Source organism: Gopherus flavomarginatus, chromosome 10, assembly GCF_025201925.1.
Source record: "Gopherus flavomarginatus isolate rGopFla2 chromosome 10, rGopFla2.mat.asm, whole genome shotgun sequence".
NCBI lineage: Eukaryota > Metazoa > Chordata > Testudines > Testudinidae > Gopherus > Gopherus flavomarginatus.
Genome location: NC_066626.1, coordinates 41628720 through 41643860, shown reverse-complemented (window position 1 = coordinate 41643860; position 15141 = coordinate 41628720). Strand labels below are relative to the sequence as shown.

The window sequence follows — 15141 nt, the reverse complement described above, 5'->3', positions numbered from 1 at the left end:
TTTTGTTATCAGAAGGCTGTTGCAGTGAAATGAAGTTTGAGAACCCCTGCTAGCACATAATACAAGACTTCATCTAGTCCTTTGTCCAATCTCCAGCAGCAATCAATATCTGATAGTTTAGAAAGGTCGGAGGGGAGGAGGGGGGACCTTTAATGAACCTTGCCATTTATTTATGCAGTGCTAAATACAGAGGGAAACAACATGCTGAGAGAGAATCCTGGAACTGGATAAATAAAAAGACTGGCATGTTTCTTTCCTCTCAGCCCTCAGGACTTGTTTCAGCCTCATCCCGTCTTTGGGAGAATATTCCACAGCCTCATCCACAGCCTCATCCTGTCTTTGGGAGAATATTCCACAGCCTCATCTCGTCTTTGGGAGAATATTCCACAGTCAAATGCATCTCACATTATTTAAGAAATTTATTCTGATATTCAGACTAAATTTTCTCTTTTAAAATTTCTGCCTATTATTCCTTCTTATATCACCTTACGGTTCCTCTCTGTCATCATTTACGGCCTTCAAGTATTTGTATACGTTTGTCTCTGTTTTGTTATCTCTCAACAGATTTTACAGATGTCTGTTTTAATTTTCCTGAAAAGCTAGTTCCTCCAGCTCTGGATTATTTTTGTTGATGTTTCCTGAATCTCTTCAATTTGTCACTGTCTTTTTTAATATGGTGCCTAGCAATTAACACAGCATTCCAGATATGGTCATTACAGAGCCACAAGGAGTGTGATTGTTACTGCCCTACTCTGTGACGTGATGCCTCTTTGAATACAGCCAAATACTGCATTGGCCTATTTGCAGCTGTATCTGCAACACATGTCTAATTTGCTGTCTACCATCTCCCCTGCAGTGGTCACCATTAAAGAGTCATTATTTGCCAGCAGTTACCATTCACTAGTATTTAAGATGATAGCATTTGCCCCTTGTATTTAGAAAGACTATAGTTTGGTAACTGTTGTATCTGAGAATAAAGGTAGAAATTTGAATGGTGACCAATGCACTTTCGTTCTTTTTCAACATTACTGCTTCCCAGGTTTTTCCTTCCCCTTGAGTATCTCTTTCAGATTACATTTTTTTCTGGCGAAACAAACATTTTTCCAAGTTGAACTTCAATTTTGTTGTTTTCTCCCAAGGTTTTTGACCTCTCTAGGTTCCTTTGTGTTATTTTCCTGTCCTGATAGGTGTTCACAACTCCTCCCAATGTAGGATCATTTCTATTTCATTATTGAACATGTTGTTTACTTTCTTTTGGTAAATTATTAATGAAAATATTAAATAGGACAGGATCTAAAACCAGTCCATTTGGTACTCTGTTAGATACCTTATACCCCACCCTCCATATCTATATGTTGCCATGTTTAATCACCTTTAGTTTTTGTTCATTTGGTCAGTTTTTAATTCCAACAGTGCTTCTCTCCAAATCCTTTTCAGTTAATTTTTCAGATGAGATTTCATGACATTAAATATCAGATACCTTAATGAAATGCAAATATATCTATTGCATTTCCTTAATCCACTAAATTGGTGATCGATTTTTGTAAAAGAATCTCTCCTTCCCCAGCAAGTTTGTCTGGTAAGATTTATTTAACTGGTTTGTGAATTAATTAACATCAAGGCAATGTGGAGGAACCTCAGTCTAAATGCAGTGGTATCCGTAAATATTCACCCATTAGATCATTTAAATACTTGCTTGTTTGTTTTTATGTTAACTGTAAGGTGCCTAGACATCTTAAGTCAAATGCAGCCTGGAGTGAACTGGTGTCATTCCCATAGAAGTCTTTTGGCCAAATCTTTTAGTGCCAGCATTGGTGGTGTAAATTACTTTTGGCTGTAAGCTGTTAGAAAATGGGTGTCAGTGGGGAATTTTCACTGATTTGGCATTTGAAGATGTGCAAAAGTGAGTGTAACTTCATCCCTGGGGTGGGGGGAAAGGTACAGAAAAAGCTGTTGAAGGAAGTGCGTAATAAAAGCAGCCCCACTGATCTCTTTTTCCCCCGACGCATACTTTACCCTGTCTCTGCATTACCCCCAACAGTCTCAGAACCAAATTCAACCCTGGCATAAGCTGATACAACTTTTATTGCATTCTTGTTTTGCACTCCCACCGAGTTCCAAATGAAAGCAAGTTACACTGTTTTGATACTTACCCCTGTTTCCCAACCACCTTCCATTATGAATTTGGTTCCTTGGCAACAGGTGTGCTGTATAAACTTTTAAATAAGTAAACTAAATTAAATTTACTAACTGATCTTCTGTGGCAGTGAATTCTACTGATTAACTGTAGGCTGCATTACTGGTTACAGATGTATTGCCTGGCAATTGAATGCTCTCTTGTTCCCATGTTCCAGGGCTAGGTAAAGAAGAGGGAATGATCAATTTCAATTATACCTCTTTTTCATTTGGCATGACCTTAAGTTCACCTTCAAAGTTTCCCTTTTTTGCGTCATTGCCTGCTTTTTGTTCTCCTATTGAAAATTTGTCTTGGCTTTTGCAAATAAGCAATTAAAGGTCTGGAATATAAGCAGAAATAGAACAATTGCAGCCTGTACATTGGCGAAGCAGTGATTTTTAATGCATACGCAGTGGATTTGAGTGAACAGCTGAAATTTATTTTCAAAAACATAAATTTGCTAAAAAAACACTCCATCCCCTTTTGTTTGATTTCCGTAAATATTCATATGAAAGTTTGATAAACAAGATTGTTCACCAAAACAGTGAATTTATAACTCATAAATGGGAACTTGCTCCCCAGAAGCCAGATTATAAATGTTGCACCCATCTGTCTCTATTACTGACATAGCTGAAACAAACAAGTCCATTCTCTGTATCCTAGCCTGAGGGTCTCCATAGTGCTAGCTGTTCCACTTCCTCCCAATTGCCTTGCCTCCCTAAAAGCAACAAAAATAAGCCACAGAAGCAAGGAAACTTCTTCAGTCTGACAAGAATGGCAAAATGCAGAGGTTTGCTCAGTCTGAGACAGCAAAGAAGAGGACAGGGTCACATCAGGGAAGAGTTGGAGTCCTGGATCCACAGAGCTTTAGCAGCCCCTAAACTTTATTATATAGCAATATCCCAGATTGGGTGTGGAGCTGGACCCTTGTTCCAGCCTGCCTTAGCCTTTTGCTATGCACCTCTCTTGGGAGAGAAGGCTAAAGCCCAGAGCTCATTGACTGTGAGACTAGAGTGAGGGTTTAGGTTCCAGAAACTTTTACCACTTTAGTATCTCTCCTTAGAAGTTGCGGGATGCATTTTTCAGATGGACTGAGTGAGAATTCCCCCCACAATATTAAAACTTAGTAAAAAGATTTATTGAAAAAAAATGGAGTAAAATAGAAAAAAAAATCTACATGTTAGGCTTTGTGACAGAGTACTGGGCAACAGCAACTGAGCCATCACTCTGGTCACTGCAACTCCAGAGCAGGAGAAGAGCTGTGCCTGACTGATGGGCTGAGGAGATCTAAGAGGCTAACTAGGCCATTAGGCTGATTGTAGGAAAGGCACAGGAGGGAAGTAGGAGAGGGGGAATGCAAAAAGAGAAATGAGGAAAGGAAGAGAGTCATTACTCTTCCCTGCTTGTCTCAGGAATGGAGGGCTCCCTTGGACTATAGGGGTGAAGCTACAGAGTGTGTAAGGGAGATGGAAACTAATATTGTAAATAAACCGCACCAGGCTTTTTACCAGCAAAAAAGGTCTCTGAGCCATTTGTGATCTTGAATAGAGGCAGGAGCAAACAGGTGCCGCCACCACGCTTTTCATCAACTAGACAAGAACTCTGATATAGAAAAAAATGCAGTCACATATGTAAATAACTTTTTCCTGGCATTCACCTCCCAATCAGAGTTTCAGCCCTCTGCTGTCCAGAGTGAGAGAGACCCCTCACCCCATCCCGTAGCCTCTTTTTCTGTGCCCAGAATATCTGTCTTTGGGTTATTCTGCAGGCCAGGACATGCCATTTTTCACGGCAGGAGCTCAAAGTGCACCATAGAACTTCTAGTGCACGGTAGCAGGATCAATATGGCCAGTTAGCGTGAGGCGGGCTATAGTGCGTTGTGCATTAACAGATTGTGTCGATAAACTCTTGGGCAGTTTATCCCAGTTCCCTACACTCACAATGGAGTTTTGGGCATCACTGCTTTCTCTGAGGCTTTGTCTAAACAAGAGCTAAGAGGTGGCCCATTAAGGATAAAGTGGCCTTTAGTAACTGAGTTTCAAAGGCTTAACATATTATCTCAGAGACCACTTTTCACAGAGCAGTGTGTCCATCAGAATGGTTGCTGATGGGCCATGCTCACCTTCCATGGAGAAAGGTAGTTTTATTTGATTGGCTGGAGGATTTTAAAGCTGAACTCATGTCCCTTGATTATTAAATATAAATTTAATGATGGATCAGGTTCAATCTGTCACAGATTCTTTAAGGAAAAGTTTAGGGGAAAACTCATATTGTTATGTTATGTGATATTTTATGTTGTGATGCATCCTAACAAGTTGCAATTGTCATATCATGTTTTATCTGTCTTTAACCTTCAATATGGACTTATGCAACCTAATATGACATGAGAGGTTAAAAAAAAAAGTTTTCCAAAATTGCCATTAAAAAAGAAGCAGACCTACAGGACAGTTTTGGGAAAAGCAGAGCTATAGCTTGGTTTACACTTCTATTGTTCTAGCAAATGTTTCAGATTAGACATAAGCTGCCCAAAGAGTAAAGCCAATAGTGATAGCAGAATGAGATTGACTAATATTGCATCTTATTTCAGTAGTTCTCAGTATTTCACTGTTTTGGCACAAAGTGGCTTCTGTGATCCATGTGACAACATACTAGCTTTCCTGTTATGGTCACATTTCATCCTTAGCCCTACAGAGACATCTTTGTGACCCATGAAATCTGTAGCTGCCAATCTCCCTTGATTTCTGGGGAGTTAACATTTCATTCAGAAAAATGTTCTTGCTGGTTTCCTCGCAAGGAAAGTCTGGAAAATGTAAACTGATCACTGGAGTTGAAATGTTGTTACTAATTGATATCCCTTAAACATCACTGATTATTCATGATCTTCCTAAAGTCACCTAGGTGTGGTCTACTTGTAGAAGTTTTGTCGGCATAGCTGCAACTCCACTAAGAGGATTTGGTGGTATAGCCATTCTGATAATTCCTTCTAGTATAGGCAAGGCCCTGTGGCTGCCCTTTGGGACCAGTGAAACCCATGGTTATAATCCCTTGATTTTTCTGGAGGACTTCAAACTAATTCCTGGCTATTTTGTTAGTACTATCTGGGCTGTCACTGGTAGTGGTAGGGTCATTGCTCTCACCTCTCAGACAGTTGCTTGCAGTTTAGCTGGCTCTTCTACTGAGCAGCCATGGTGATCCCTGGCCACAAGGAGAAAGGTGGTCCAGTATGATTCCTGGCTCTGATGTGGTCACCCTATGTGACCTTAATCCAGTCAATTAACCTTTCCCGCATTACTTTCTCCTCAATAAAGATAATCATATTTCTCTACCTTCTAGGGGTGTCATGGGTTAATTTTGCAAATTCTGTAAGTGTTAAAAATCAATGTATGCAAACACACAGTTCTTAAATAGGCCACAAACTCCAATCCTCTGTGGCAAGTTATCATTTGGACATTTTTAAATGTTGGTCCCCATGCCACGGATCCAGCAAAAGCAGCTGGGTTACATTTCTGTGGCTGGAGTCTGATTATAGTCTGAAAATTCTGTGTATTTTTGAAATATGATGAAGAGGTCCCAAAGAATCATTTCACTGGTCCTTTTACCCCCAAACTTCTGCCTGTCTGTATATATCTAATATTTGATCTTAGTAGCAAGCCTGTCACCTTTTTATAAGCACTGTTGTGTCTTAGGGATTTGGTTTTGTGAATCAAGAGTAAGTTGAAAAAAACCCCGAAATGTGGGTTTTCATTTTAATTACTATTTTTTCATGCAGCCAAGCTTGCTTATTTTCTCAGTTGGCCGACTTCTCTGCTGAAAAGGAAAACATTAAAATCTCATAACAGAAGAAGTCATGTTTAATTAAAGCTTACTTGCATGTATTCAATTATAGATGATAATTTATTTGACTTTACACTCAAAATTGCCTTGAGTAATTTCCTGTAGACGTACATTTAATCCATATACGTGTAGATTCTCCCTCCCCCCTCAAATATTTATTCCAGGAGTATCTAGATTAGCATTTGCAAAGGAGTTAGTTAATTAATTGCTAGTTAATTCAGGTTCACTGATTACAACTGGACGAGAAAGTCTAGTATAGACAAAACGTAAGGGCTTGCCTACACTTGAAATGCTACAGCTGCAGCACTTCTGTGTAAACACTGTCTACCCAGACAGGATTGGTTCTCCAGTTGATGTAGGTAATCCACCTCCCAAAGAAGTGATAGGTAGGATCTAGTGCTGTCTACATGGGGACTTAGGTTGGCTTAACTACATTGCTAGGGGGGTTGGATTTTTCACATCCCTGAGTGACATACCTGGGTCAATCTAATTTTCTATGGCTATATCTACACTGCAGCTGGAAGGTGTAATTCCCAGCTAGGGTAGAGTTACATGCACTAGCTCTGCTCAAGCATCATGCTAAAAATAGCAGTGTGGCCATGGCAACATGAACCATGGCTTGGATTAGCCGCAGCTACTCTGCTCTTTTTAACACACTAATATGTCTACCTGAGCTGGAATCACGCTTCCCAGCTATAGTGTAGAGCAGAGGTGGGCAAACTACGGGACCCCCCTGGGCCCTCCCCTGCAGTTCCCCTTCCCCCGCAACCTCAGCTTGCTCGCTCTGCTGCTGGCGCAATGCTCTGGGTGGTGGGGCTGTGAGCTTCTGTGGCTGTGCAGCTGCAGAGCCTGGCCTGACCCAATGCTCTGTGCTGTGCAGTGGTGACAGCATGGCTGGCTCCAGCCAGGTGGTGCAGCTGTAGCACCACCAGCCACCAGTGCTCCAGGCAGTGCAGTAAGGGAACGGGGTGGGGTGGGGCATGGGGTTGGATAGAGGGCAGGGAAGTTCGGGGGATGAGGGTTTGGGTAGGGGTGGTCAGAGGGTGGGGAACAGGGGTGTTGAATGGGGGCAGGGGTCCTGAGGGGCAGTCAGGAATGAGAGGAGGGGTTGCATGGGGTGGTGGTGGGGGCTTGCAGGGCACGGGGGGGGGTGGCTGCATGGGGCAGGGGTCCCATACGGGCTGTCGGGAATGAGAGGAGGGATTGGATGGGGCAGTATTTCCGGGGTTGGTCAGGGGACAGGGAGCGGGGTGGTGATGGATGAGGCAGCGGTCCCTGGGTGGGGGGCAGGCCACGACCCCCCTCCCTAACTGGGCCTCCATACAATTTCCGAAACCTAATGTGGCCCTCAGGCCAAAAAGTTTGCTCACCTCTGGTGTAGAGATACCCTAAGGGAGCACACTTCTGGTAGGTAAAGATGTATTATTTGTATAACACTTTCATCTGCAAGTGTTGTACTGTATTTGTGCAAGTGAATAACTATGAATTTAATCTGGATTTAATGCACCACTGCAATGCAATAGTAACTGAACTCTGTTTTTAGTTTCGCACAATACTTGTATGGAAGTACTTCCAATGAACTCTTAAGTGCTGAAGAGAGTGGTATTCGTGATTCTTTTGAATTAATATTAAATCAGTGCCCTATTGAGTTTGAGTGCTTCTGTCGCTGAAGGGTACCATCTTTGAAAGGGGGAGGGCCTATTTACTTCTGGCCATTAAAAATTCTACCATATCATTTTGCAAGAGTAGAAGTGTTTATCTAGCTGTCCAGGACAAATTCCAATTTGGGTAACCACATTGTGCCTGCTTAAAATGCTTCCGTCAGTTTCAGTTGGATATAGTATTCTTCTTTATTTCCTGTCTTAAAGTGTTGTTTAGTGTTGCTGCATGCTTTTGAACCATTGCTACATCCATCAGTGTACTGGCTGCACTTCATTGGTGGGTGAATATATAAAATCTGTAAAGCACTTTGAGAAGATGAAAGGTGCTGCATTTTTAATTGCTATTATTATTTAAATAAGTGAACTAAAATAGCAGCTTTTTATGTTTTGTTTTAGGGATTATCATAAAATAGTAAATGAACAGTAAAAGAACAGTAAGTCCTTTTTTGGTGTTTCATGCTTAGCCTAGAATGCTCCATGTAACTTATATTTAAAGTTAATGCTGGTAATAATCGGAGATCAGGGCTCCAAGAATCTTGTCTGCTACTCAGATATTCCTAGTGTTTAAGTGACATGAATTGGATGCTTATTTAATAATAATCAAGAACCATGTTTGTTTCTTTAGGGCAGAGAGGAATACTAATCTTTTTCTGTGTTCAAGAGGAGAAACCATCTAGGAAGAGCAGTGATATGAGCAAACTTGTCAGCATGTTCAAAATTTCCATGAATAAATGTTCTCAGACATTTACTTTTTTCCTAAACCTTTTTCAAAGTCTGTATGAAAATTTAAACTATTGTATCTCAGGGTGGCTTGAACTGAAAACTTCATGAATTAAAAATGACGTTTTACTGATAAAATACTACTTGTTTACTGGAAAGACAAAACTGGTCATTCAGTTCGTTCTTACAACATTTTATAGTGAAGTGTGCTGATTTCATCAGTTCCACAGCATAAAATATTCCTAACCTAAGAGACAACATGAGAAAAAATGAGGGGGCAAATATTTTAAAAATATCATTTTAGAAACAAAAAAGGAGCAAGAGAAAGAGAGTTTATAACAAGCACATATATTGTAATATAGTGAAATCTTCCATATTCACATGAGTTCATGTCTCCCCAGCATCCTTGATATTTTAAAAAACCTTGTTTGTCTAAATTTCATGTTGGCCATGCCCTCTAGGTAAACTGGATTTCACTGTATATATACATATTCTGTTACAAATAGTGAAAATCCTATGTTTCTGGCTGAAGAATTTGTGTATTACTGCTGTCCGTTGTTTGGGGCCATCTGCACAAGAGTATATTCCTTGTAATAGAATAAATCATAAAAAGATGTTTGGACTACAGCAGTCTTATTGGACCCACCCTTCTATGTCTGTGACTACCATTCTCAGCAGGGATATTGAAAAGGAGGTTCAATAGATTAAACAGTGATATTCTTGTGTGAGACTAACTGCCTAGCAGTTGTTTCACAGGAAAAAAAAGTCTGGGTTACATTTACTGACTCTTTAATTTGGATTGCCAATGATAACGCAGAGCCTACTGCTGAAGAAAGGTGGGATGCAGAAGCAGAAACATTAGTGCTAATCTGCTGCAGAAAGACTAGATAAATCAGCACAGCTCTCATACATCTCTAAGAGAGAAGCTGATTGTAACTTGACCATGTGCCTGAATAGTCACATCAGAGAGAAGAACAGAGCATGGATAAAAAATCTAAAATGTACCCTTAGGGCTACTTGCTGTGCTGGACTTACGATAACCCATCATTGTAAGTTTAAGATTTCTTAATTTTTTTTCTTAGTGTTGTAATTACAGGTTTGAGCCAGTGGTTTACAAGTCTGTGTTTTTAGTTTTCACAAATTTAGGGTAAATGTCCTGGAGTAAAGTATAGTACTAACTAGATAATAGTTTGATGTTGTGTATGTCTGTAAACGATACGTACTTTAGTGTTGCTGTCTGTTTCAATACACAGCTCACGTAGAGGTTACTTGGACATTTTTCATTAGCAGCTTAGTCTTTTAGGGGTACCTCATTTTCACCATTGAAGTCTTATATTTTGAAATGACTTAAGATGCAAGTAGAATGTCTCAAATGTATTCTACTTTTACTGTGAGAGTGTTTGTATTGTTTTATTTTTGCTATTAGGAAAAATAATCATTGAAAGATGTTTTCTAAGGACCTTCTTGTATTCCAGAATTAAGTGTGGATGGTAATTTTCCTGCAGTTCTTAAATTTTGTGCAATTGTTTAATTTAACGTCACTTGAGCATCTGCAAAGCAAAAAGACAGAGATGACATGGAAACTGAATAAGCATTGATTGCTAGGCTGAAAATTACATTTAAAAAGTTTTTGCAGCAGATCTGATTTCAGTTTATTTTTCACCAAATTGGATTATCATATTTAATTGTTGAAAATGAACATAGCAAACAAATGTGTGAAACTATCCTGCATATCCCATATTTCCTGCTGTACCAGACTATAAAACTGTTGTTGATTGTTGCTCCATGGAAAACCCTAATGCTAGAATAAAGAGCAGCATGCTTAAATAATGCATAGGCAAGTAAAAAAGGAAGAATGAATTTTACTGTTCAGATGCTGAGATGGGGTGCTTTTGTTCAAAGATAGAAGTATGAACTTAAAAAGGTACAGAAATGTAAACTCAGAGTTTCCTTTATTATTTCAGAGAAAGATGAGGGAAAGTCTATAGATGACTTTGCTGTGCACCCCAAGGGTGGTGAAATTTTTAAAATGTATTTAAGAAACTGTTTGAACGATGTATTGAAATATTCTTTTAGGTTGGGATAGCAATTCAGGGAAGCTAATGAATGGAGTGTAAAAAGCAGAACTGAGGAGGAACTCGTGCTTTTCTGGGCTTCTGTGGAAGGGAATTCTTTTTAAATAATTGCATTCTCCTTTTTAATACGAAATTGGGACTACTGTTTCTATTATTTAGTAGAAATACAAACCTTCACCCAGCTGCAATATATTCTATGCCTTTGATTCTGGAGACATATGCTTCCTAATTTTTGGAACTGTTGATGAAATAAACGTGGAGTTATCTAAAAATACACGCATCCATTTATTTTACAGTCGTATGAGTGTTGCCAAATATAATAAACAAAGGAAGCTTAGAAACAGAGAGAGCCTAAATGTGTATTTTCTAAAATTGGCTTCTCTCTGAAGCAGTTGGAAATGTTATGGATGGTTGTGAAGCTGTTGCCCTATTCACTTTCAGCAACTGCATTTTAGCCTCCCATTTTCTAGGTCTTGTGTTTGCTTTGGGCTAAGCATTAAGCAAAGTGAAGGTGCTGCTTTTGATATTTTCACCATATTTACTAAAACTAAAATGTACAAGGGGGGGAAATGATGTGCTATAACATAGTGGTAGCTTGTTCTCCTTCCCAGCAGAGTAAATGGCCAACTGGGGCAAATGTCAAATGAGGGTTGCATCAAGTTAGGAAATTGGCTTTAAAAAGTGTGTGTGTGTGTGTGTGTGTGTGTGTGTGTGTGTGTGTGTGTGTGTGTGTGTGTGTGAGAGAGAGAGAGAGAGCTCATCAGTTGCCTTAATTCCTTTTCACTGTCATTCTGATGCTCTAATGAGGTATTAAATTAATAACTCTATGGGGCAGTTCTCTATTTATTTCTTCTTTGAACTGCCATATAAATCTGTGGCATAACATAAAATATATAATAATGAGTTAGAATGGTTTTGTCGAGTAAGGAACAGAACTAGGGCTGGCTGAAAATTTTCTGTTCTTGAATGGAAAATTAGATTAAATTTTTTTTTGTGAACAGTGTCTGCTTTCTTTGGAATTTTTTGTTGTTGAAAAACAGAACACCTGAAAATTGAAACTAGAGCATCATAGAGGATACAGTTTGACCAACTAGCCTGGCTTATCGAGGAGAATAGGAGAATAATGCAGGATGGTGGTTTTTCTGAATGGCAATATTTATGGGGAAATATTTATTTTCCGACCAGCTATGGAAAGTTGGTAGCTGTTCCTCAGAAGCAAACGAGGGACCATGGTGTTACTCAGTCACAGTATGGCCAATTTGGCCTTTTATTGACATTGCCAGAACAGTTCCACTTAATGCCAGTAGTGATGGTGTTTTAATAATGTGCATACAGTTCCTTCTTGTTGGGAATGGCCCAAGAAGGACACATTTTGCATGAGCCAGTTAGTATTAATTTTTAACATGCATCAGTATTCTCCCATTACCGGTCCCCTGAGTTATTCCATCCATCCCCTGAATTACCCATTTCTCTAGGAGCTACAAAATTAAGCCAACGATTGCCTAACAAGATGAGCAAGAGGTGTGACTGGTCTTGTGGACTCTCAGTTCAAGTTTCAAGTCCCCGAGAGGATCTACCCTTCCCACTGCTTATGAAAGACAGTTTTTAGTTCTGTGATGCTTATTCAATTTTCAAAATGGAGTTTGTTTACAAAATCTGCATATCAGTGATATCTGACCATTTTAGTTTAGCTGCCTTTCCTTGTGGCTTGGAATGTTGCTGAACACTAAAGTATCATATAATGTGTGTACGCATATGTGTATGTAACATACAGATATAGAGCATTATTAGGCAGATCCTGACCTCTGCTTGGACTGTTTTGCGCTGTTCCAGAAACACAGAACCAATTGTAAAACTGGTTTAAACTGCTGTCTGAAGAATCCACTTGCCTAGGGGAATCTCTGGATGGCATAGAGCCCTGTCTGGCTTATATGTAGCAGCTTCCCATGCTATCCTTTCCTGGCCCCTGGAGCAAAAAGCCCCTGGAGCAGAAAGGGTGCCAGCCCCTTTGCCTGGCTGATCCCCTGGCTTCTGGAAAAGCCCCAGGGCTGCTCTGACTATAAGGTGGGAACAGACCCACTCACTCACTGGCTTTTTGAATCGGAGGAGCCTGAAGGTGGCTAACCATAAAGTCACCTTTTTTCTCCTCTTGTGTCGAGTACAGTTCAGGCAGTGCCCCCCAAGCTCGGCACCCCAGGCAATCACCTGGGTTGCCTGCCCCTAAATCTGGCCTTGGGTGTAGATGTGCTTGCACTAGCTCTGTTCCAGCTACCTCCTAAAAATAGCAATGTGTCTGTGATGGTACAGTTGGCTGCTTAAGCTAGCTGCCATGATTACAGTCCTGCCCGACCTGGCTAAGTACTCAGACAGCTTCGGCTACTGGGTACATGCTGCTATATTGAGGCGCTAGCACAGAAATGTCTTCGTGAGCTGGGGGTCTCATCTCCCAGATCAAATGTAGAAAACCCCTCCATTTTAAAGGATTAGATTCATTGAGTAAGCATATGCTGAATGTAGTGTTCACTTCTCATTTGGTGTGCCTCATACAGTCTATGCTGTGTGCACAAGTGACTCTAAGAAACTAAAATAAACAGTACTGTTACTGGTAGGGTTTCTGATTTTACAGTTTTGCTTGGCTTTTATTTACTATTATTCCTATAGTACTCATCTCCTCATAGTATCATAACATGTTATAGATCTGTGAGTCTCAGGACCCAGTTGTGCATACCTTGCCGACCCAAAATTCCTCTGTATTTCAAAGGGAACTGGGCTATGTAAGGCATGCTGAATCATGAAAGTTGTAGTAGCATCCTACATTCAGTCCAGAGTTAGGGTTAGAAAAGAGAAATTTAAAAGTTTTTTTTTGAAACATGACTTTGTTTGGACCTATAATAGCAATGTACAGTATATGAGTATACAGCACTACTTTTAGAGGAGAGTCAAAAAACACTGCAATATTCCCCTTTTGCAAAAATCACAGTAGTATAATCAATCCTGGTTCACATTGGTGGAACAGGGTTCTGTTAGTAAAGTAAAGCAATCCTGCTTTCTGTGATCTGCATTCACTTAAACTTTGGGAGATTATGCTGACTTTTAAAACGTAACACAACAATTAAAATCTGTATCTTCTCTTTTTAGTTCTGTAATCAGCCACAATGTGTTTAGATTTTTGCCAGGATTATTATTTTTAATGGGTCAGCAATTCTGCATTCTCCAAAGTGGAATACAGCTGTTTTCACAATGAGATTTTAAAACAAATGTTTGCCACTGTGAGTTTGCTGCAAAGCTTCATAAAATAAGTGGACTTCAATTTACTGCTTTGCACATTGAGAAAGCTGGTATTCAATTGCTTTCCCTCCAGATTTCATGGATTTTATTTTCTAACCCAAGAGACTGGAGTTTACCGTCTATTTTTTTTAATAAGGTGCCTGTCTGTGGGCCAGTTTTGACCTTGGGATGAGTGTGTGCACTCCCATTAGTCAATGAGAGGCATATCCTCTTCCTTCAGAGCTCAACTCTGGCCCATGTATTTATTTATTATGCTGAATGTTTGAGTGTAAACAATGGCTATTTTGCTAGACGCACACATGGCTTTTATTTCCGTTTTCTGTTTTAGTCAGTACATGAATATTATCTAAATATAGTTTTGTGTATGGTGTAGAAAAGAGAGAAAACATGTGGTAATGGACATTTATTGCAGTTTCAGAGCAGCAGCTGACTTATTAATGCTAGCTTTTGCATATTAAATTTGCTTATATCTGTGCTATTCATCCAAACAGTCTACAGAACATTCCTGCCCCCACAGAGCTTAATGGAAATGCTGCCATTGACTATAATGGAATCAAGAGGCCCCAGAATCTTAAAGGAGCACATGTCCCACACCAATATATCCTGTGATCAAAGGGCTTTATAGTGAAAAATGTATAATAATAATAATAATAATCAAAGTTCAGACTATAATTTGTGGAGCATGTTTTGGTTACACAGCATTTCTTATACATTTCTGTCTACAAAAAAATCAACAGTTTCATTTTAAAATTGAATCCATGAAAGTCTAAACTGTACCATTTTAGGCTCTTGCACAAATGGAGTGTTTGTACTGCTACTTTGTTTGAGCATGTTCCCATCATGCAGCCAATCAACTCTGCTAGCCAGCAAGGGTTTTGTCTACTTTCGCCCTCTCCCTGCCTCTTTTGGGCAATGGGCCTGATGGATTAGTTGGGGAGCCAGGGGCTGCAACACTTTCTAAGCCCTTACATGTACAAGTGTGGGGAAGTCTCCTTACTCCTTCTTTTCTCCCCTTCTGCTCCATGACACATAAAAGAGCAAGGCAGAATCCAGGCCATAATGATTATCATTTATTATTGATGCAGCTGTAGTCTCTTGAGGCTCTAGCCAAGGATGAGGACCTGATTGGGCTAGGAAACATATGGACACTCAGAAAATAGAGACAGTCCCTGACCCCAACTACTCAGTCTAGATTATGACAAGGTGGGGCAGGAAGGAAGTAGGACAAAGCAAAAATAAAGCAAGTAAGTTATTGTTCATTAAGCAGGGACCGCGATTCACCGTCTGCCTCACCATTGTCACTTTCCCCTGTTGGTCTGTGAAATAATCTTGAATTTGTTAACCTTCAGGGCATGTGGCAAGGCCCATCTTCTGCTGGGGATGGGTG

General features: G+C 40.0%; 1 protein-coding gene across 4 annotated transcripts in view; it reads left to right on the top strand.

Annotated features, from left to right (window-relative positions):
• Nucleotides 1-15141, top strand: part of RAPGEF4 (Rap guanine nucleotide exchange factor 4) — a 236470-nt gene that overhangs the window by 74504 nt on the left and 146825 nt on the right. The window contains exon 1 of one of the 4 annotated variants that reach the window (XM_050968981.1): nucleotides 9135-9440. The exons of the other annotated variants lie outside the window; for them this stretch is intronic. The gene's annotated coding sequence lies outside the window, so the exon portion shown is untranslated. Of the gene's footprint in view, nucleotides 1-9134; nucleotides 9441-15141 lie in introns of those variants that run through there. 4 annotated transcript variants of the gene reach the window in all.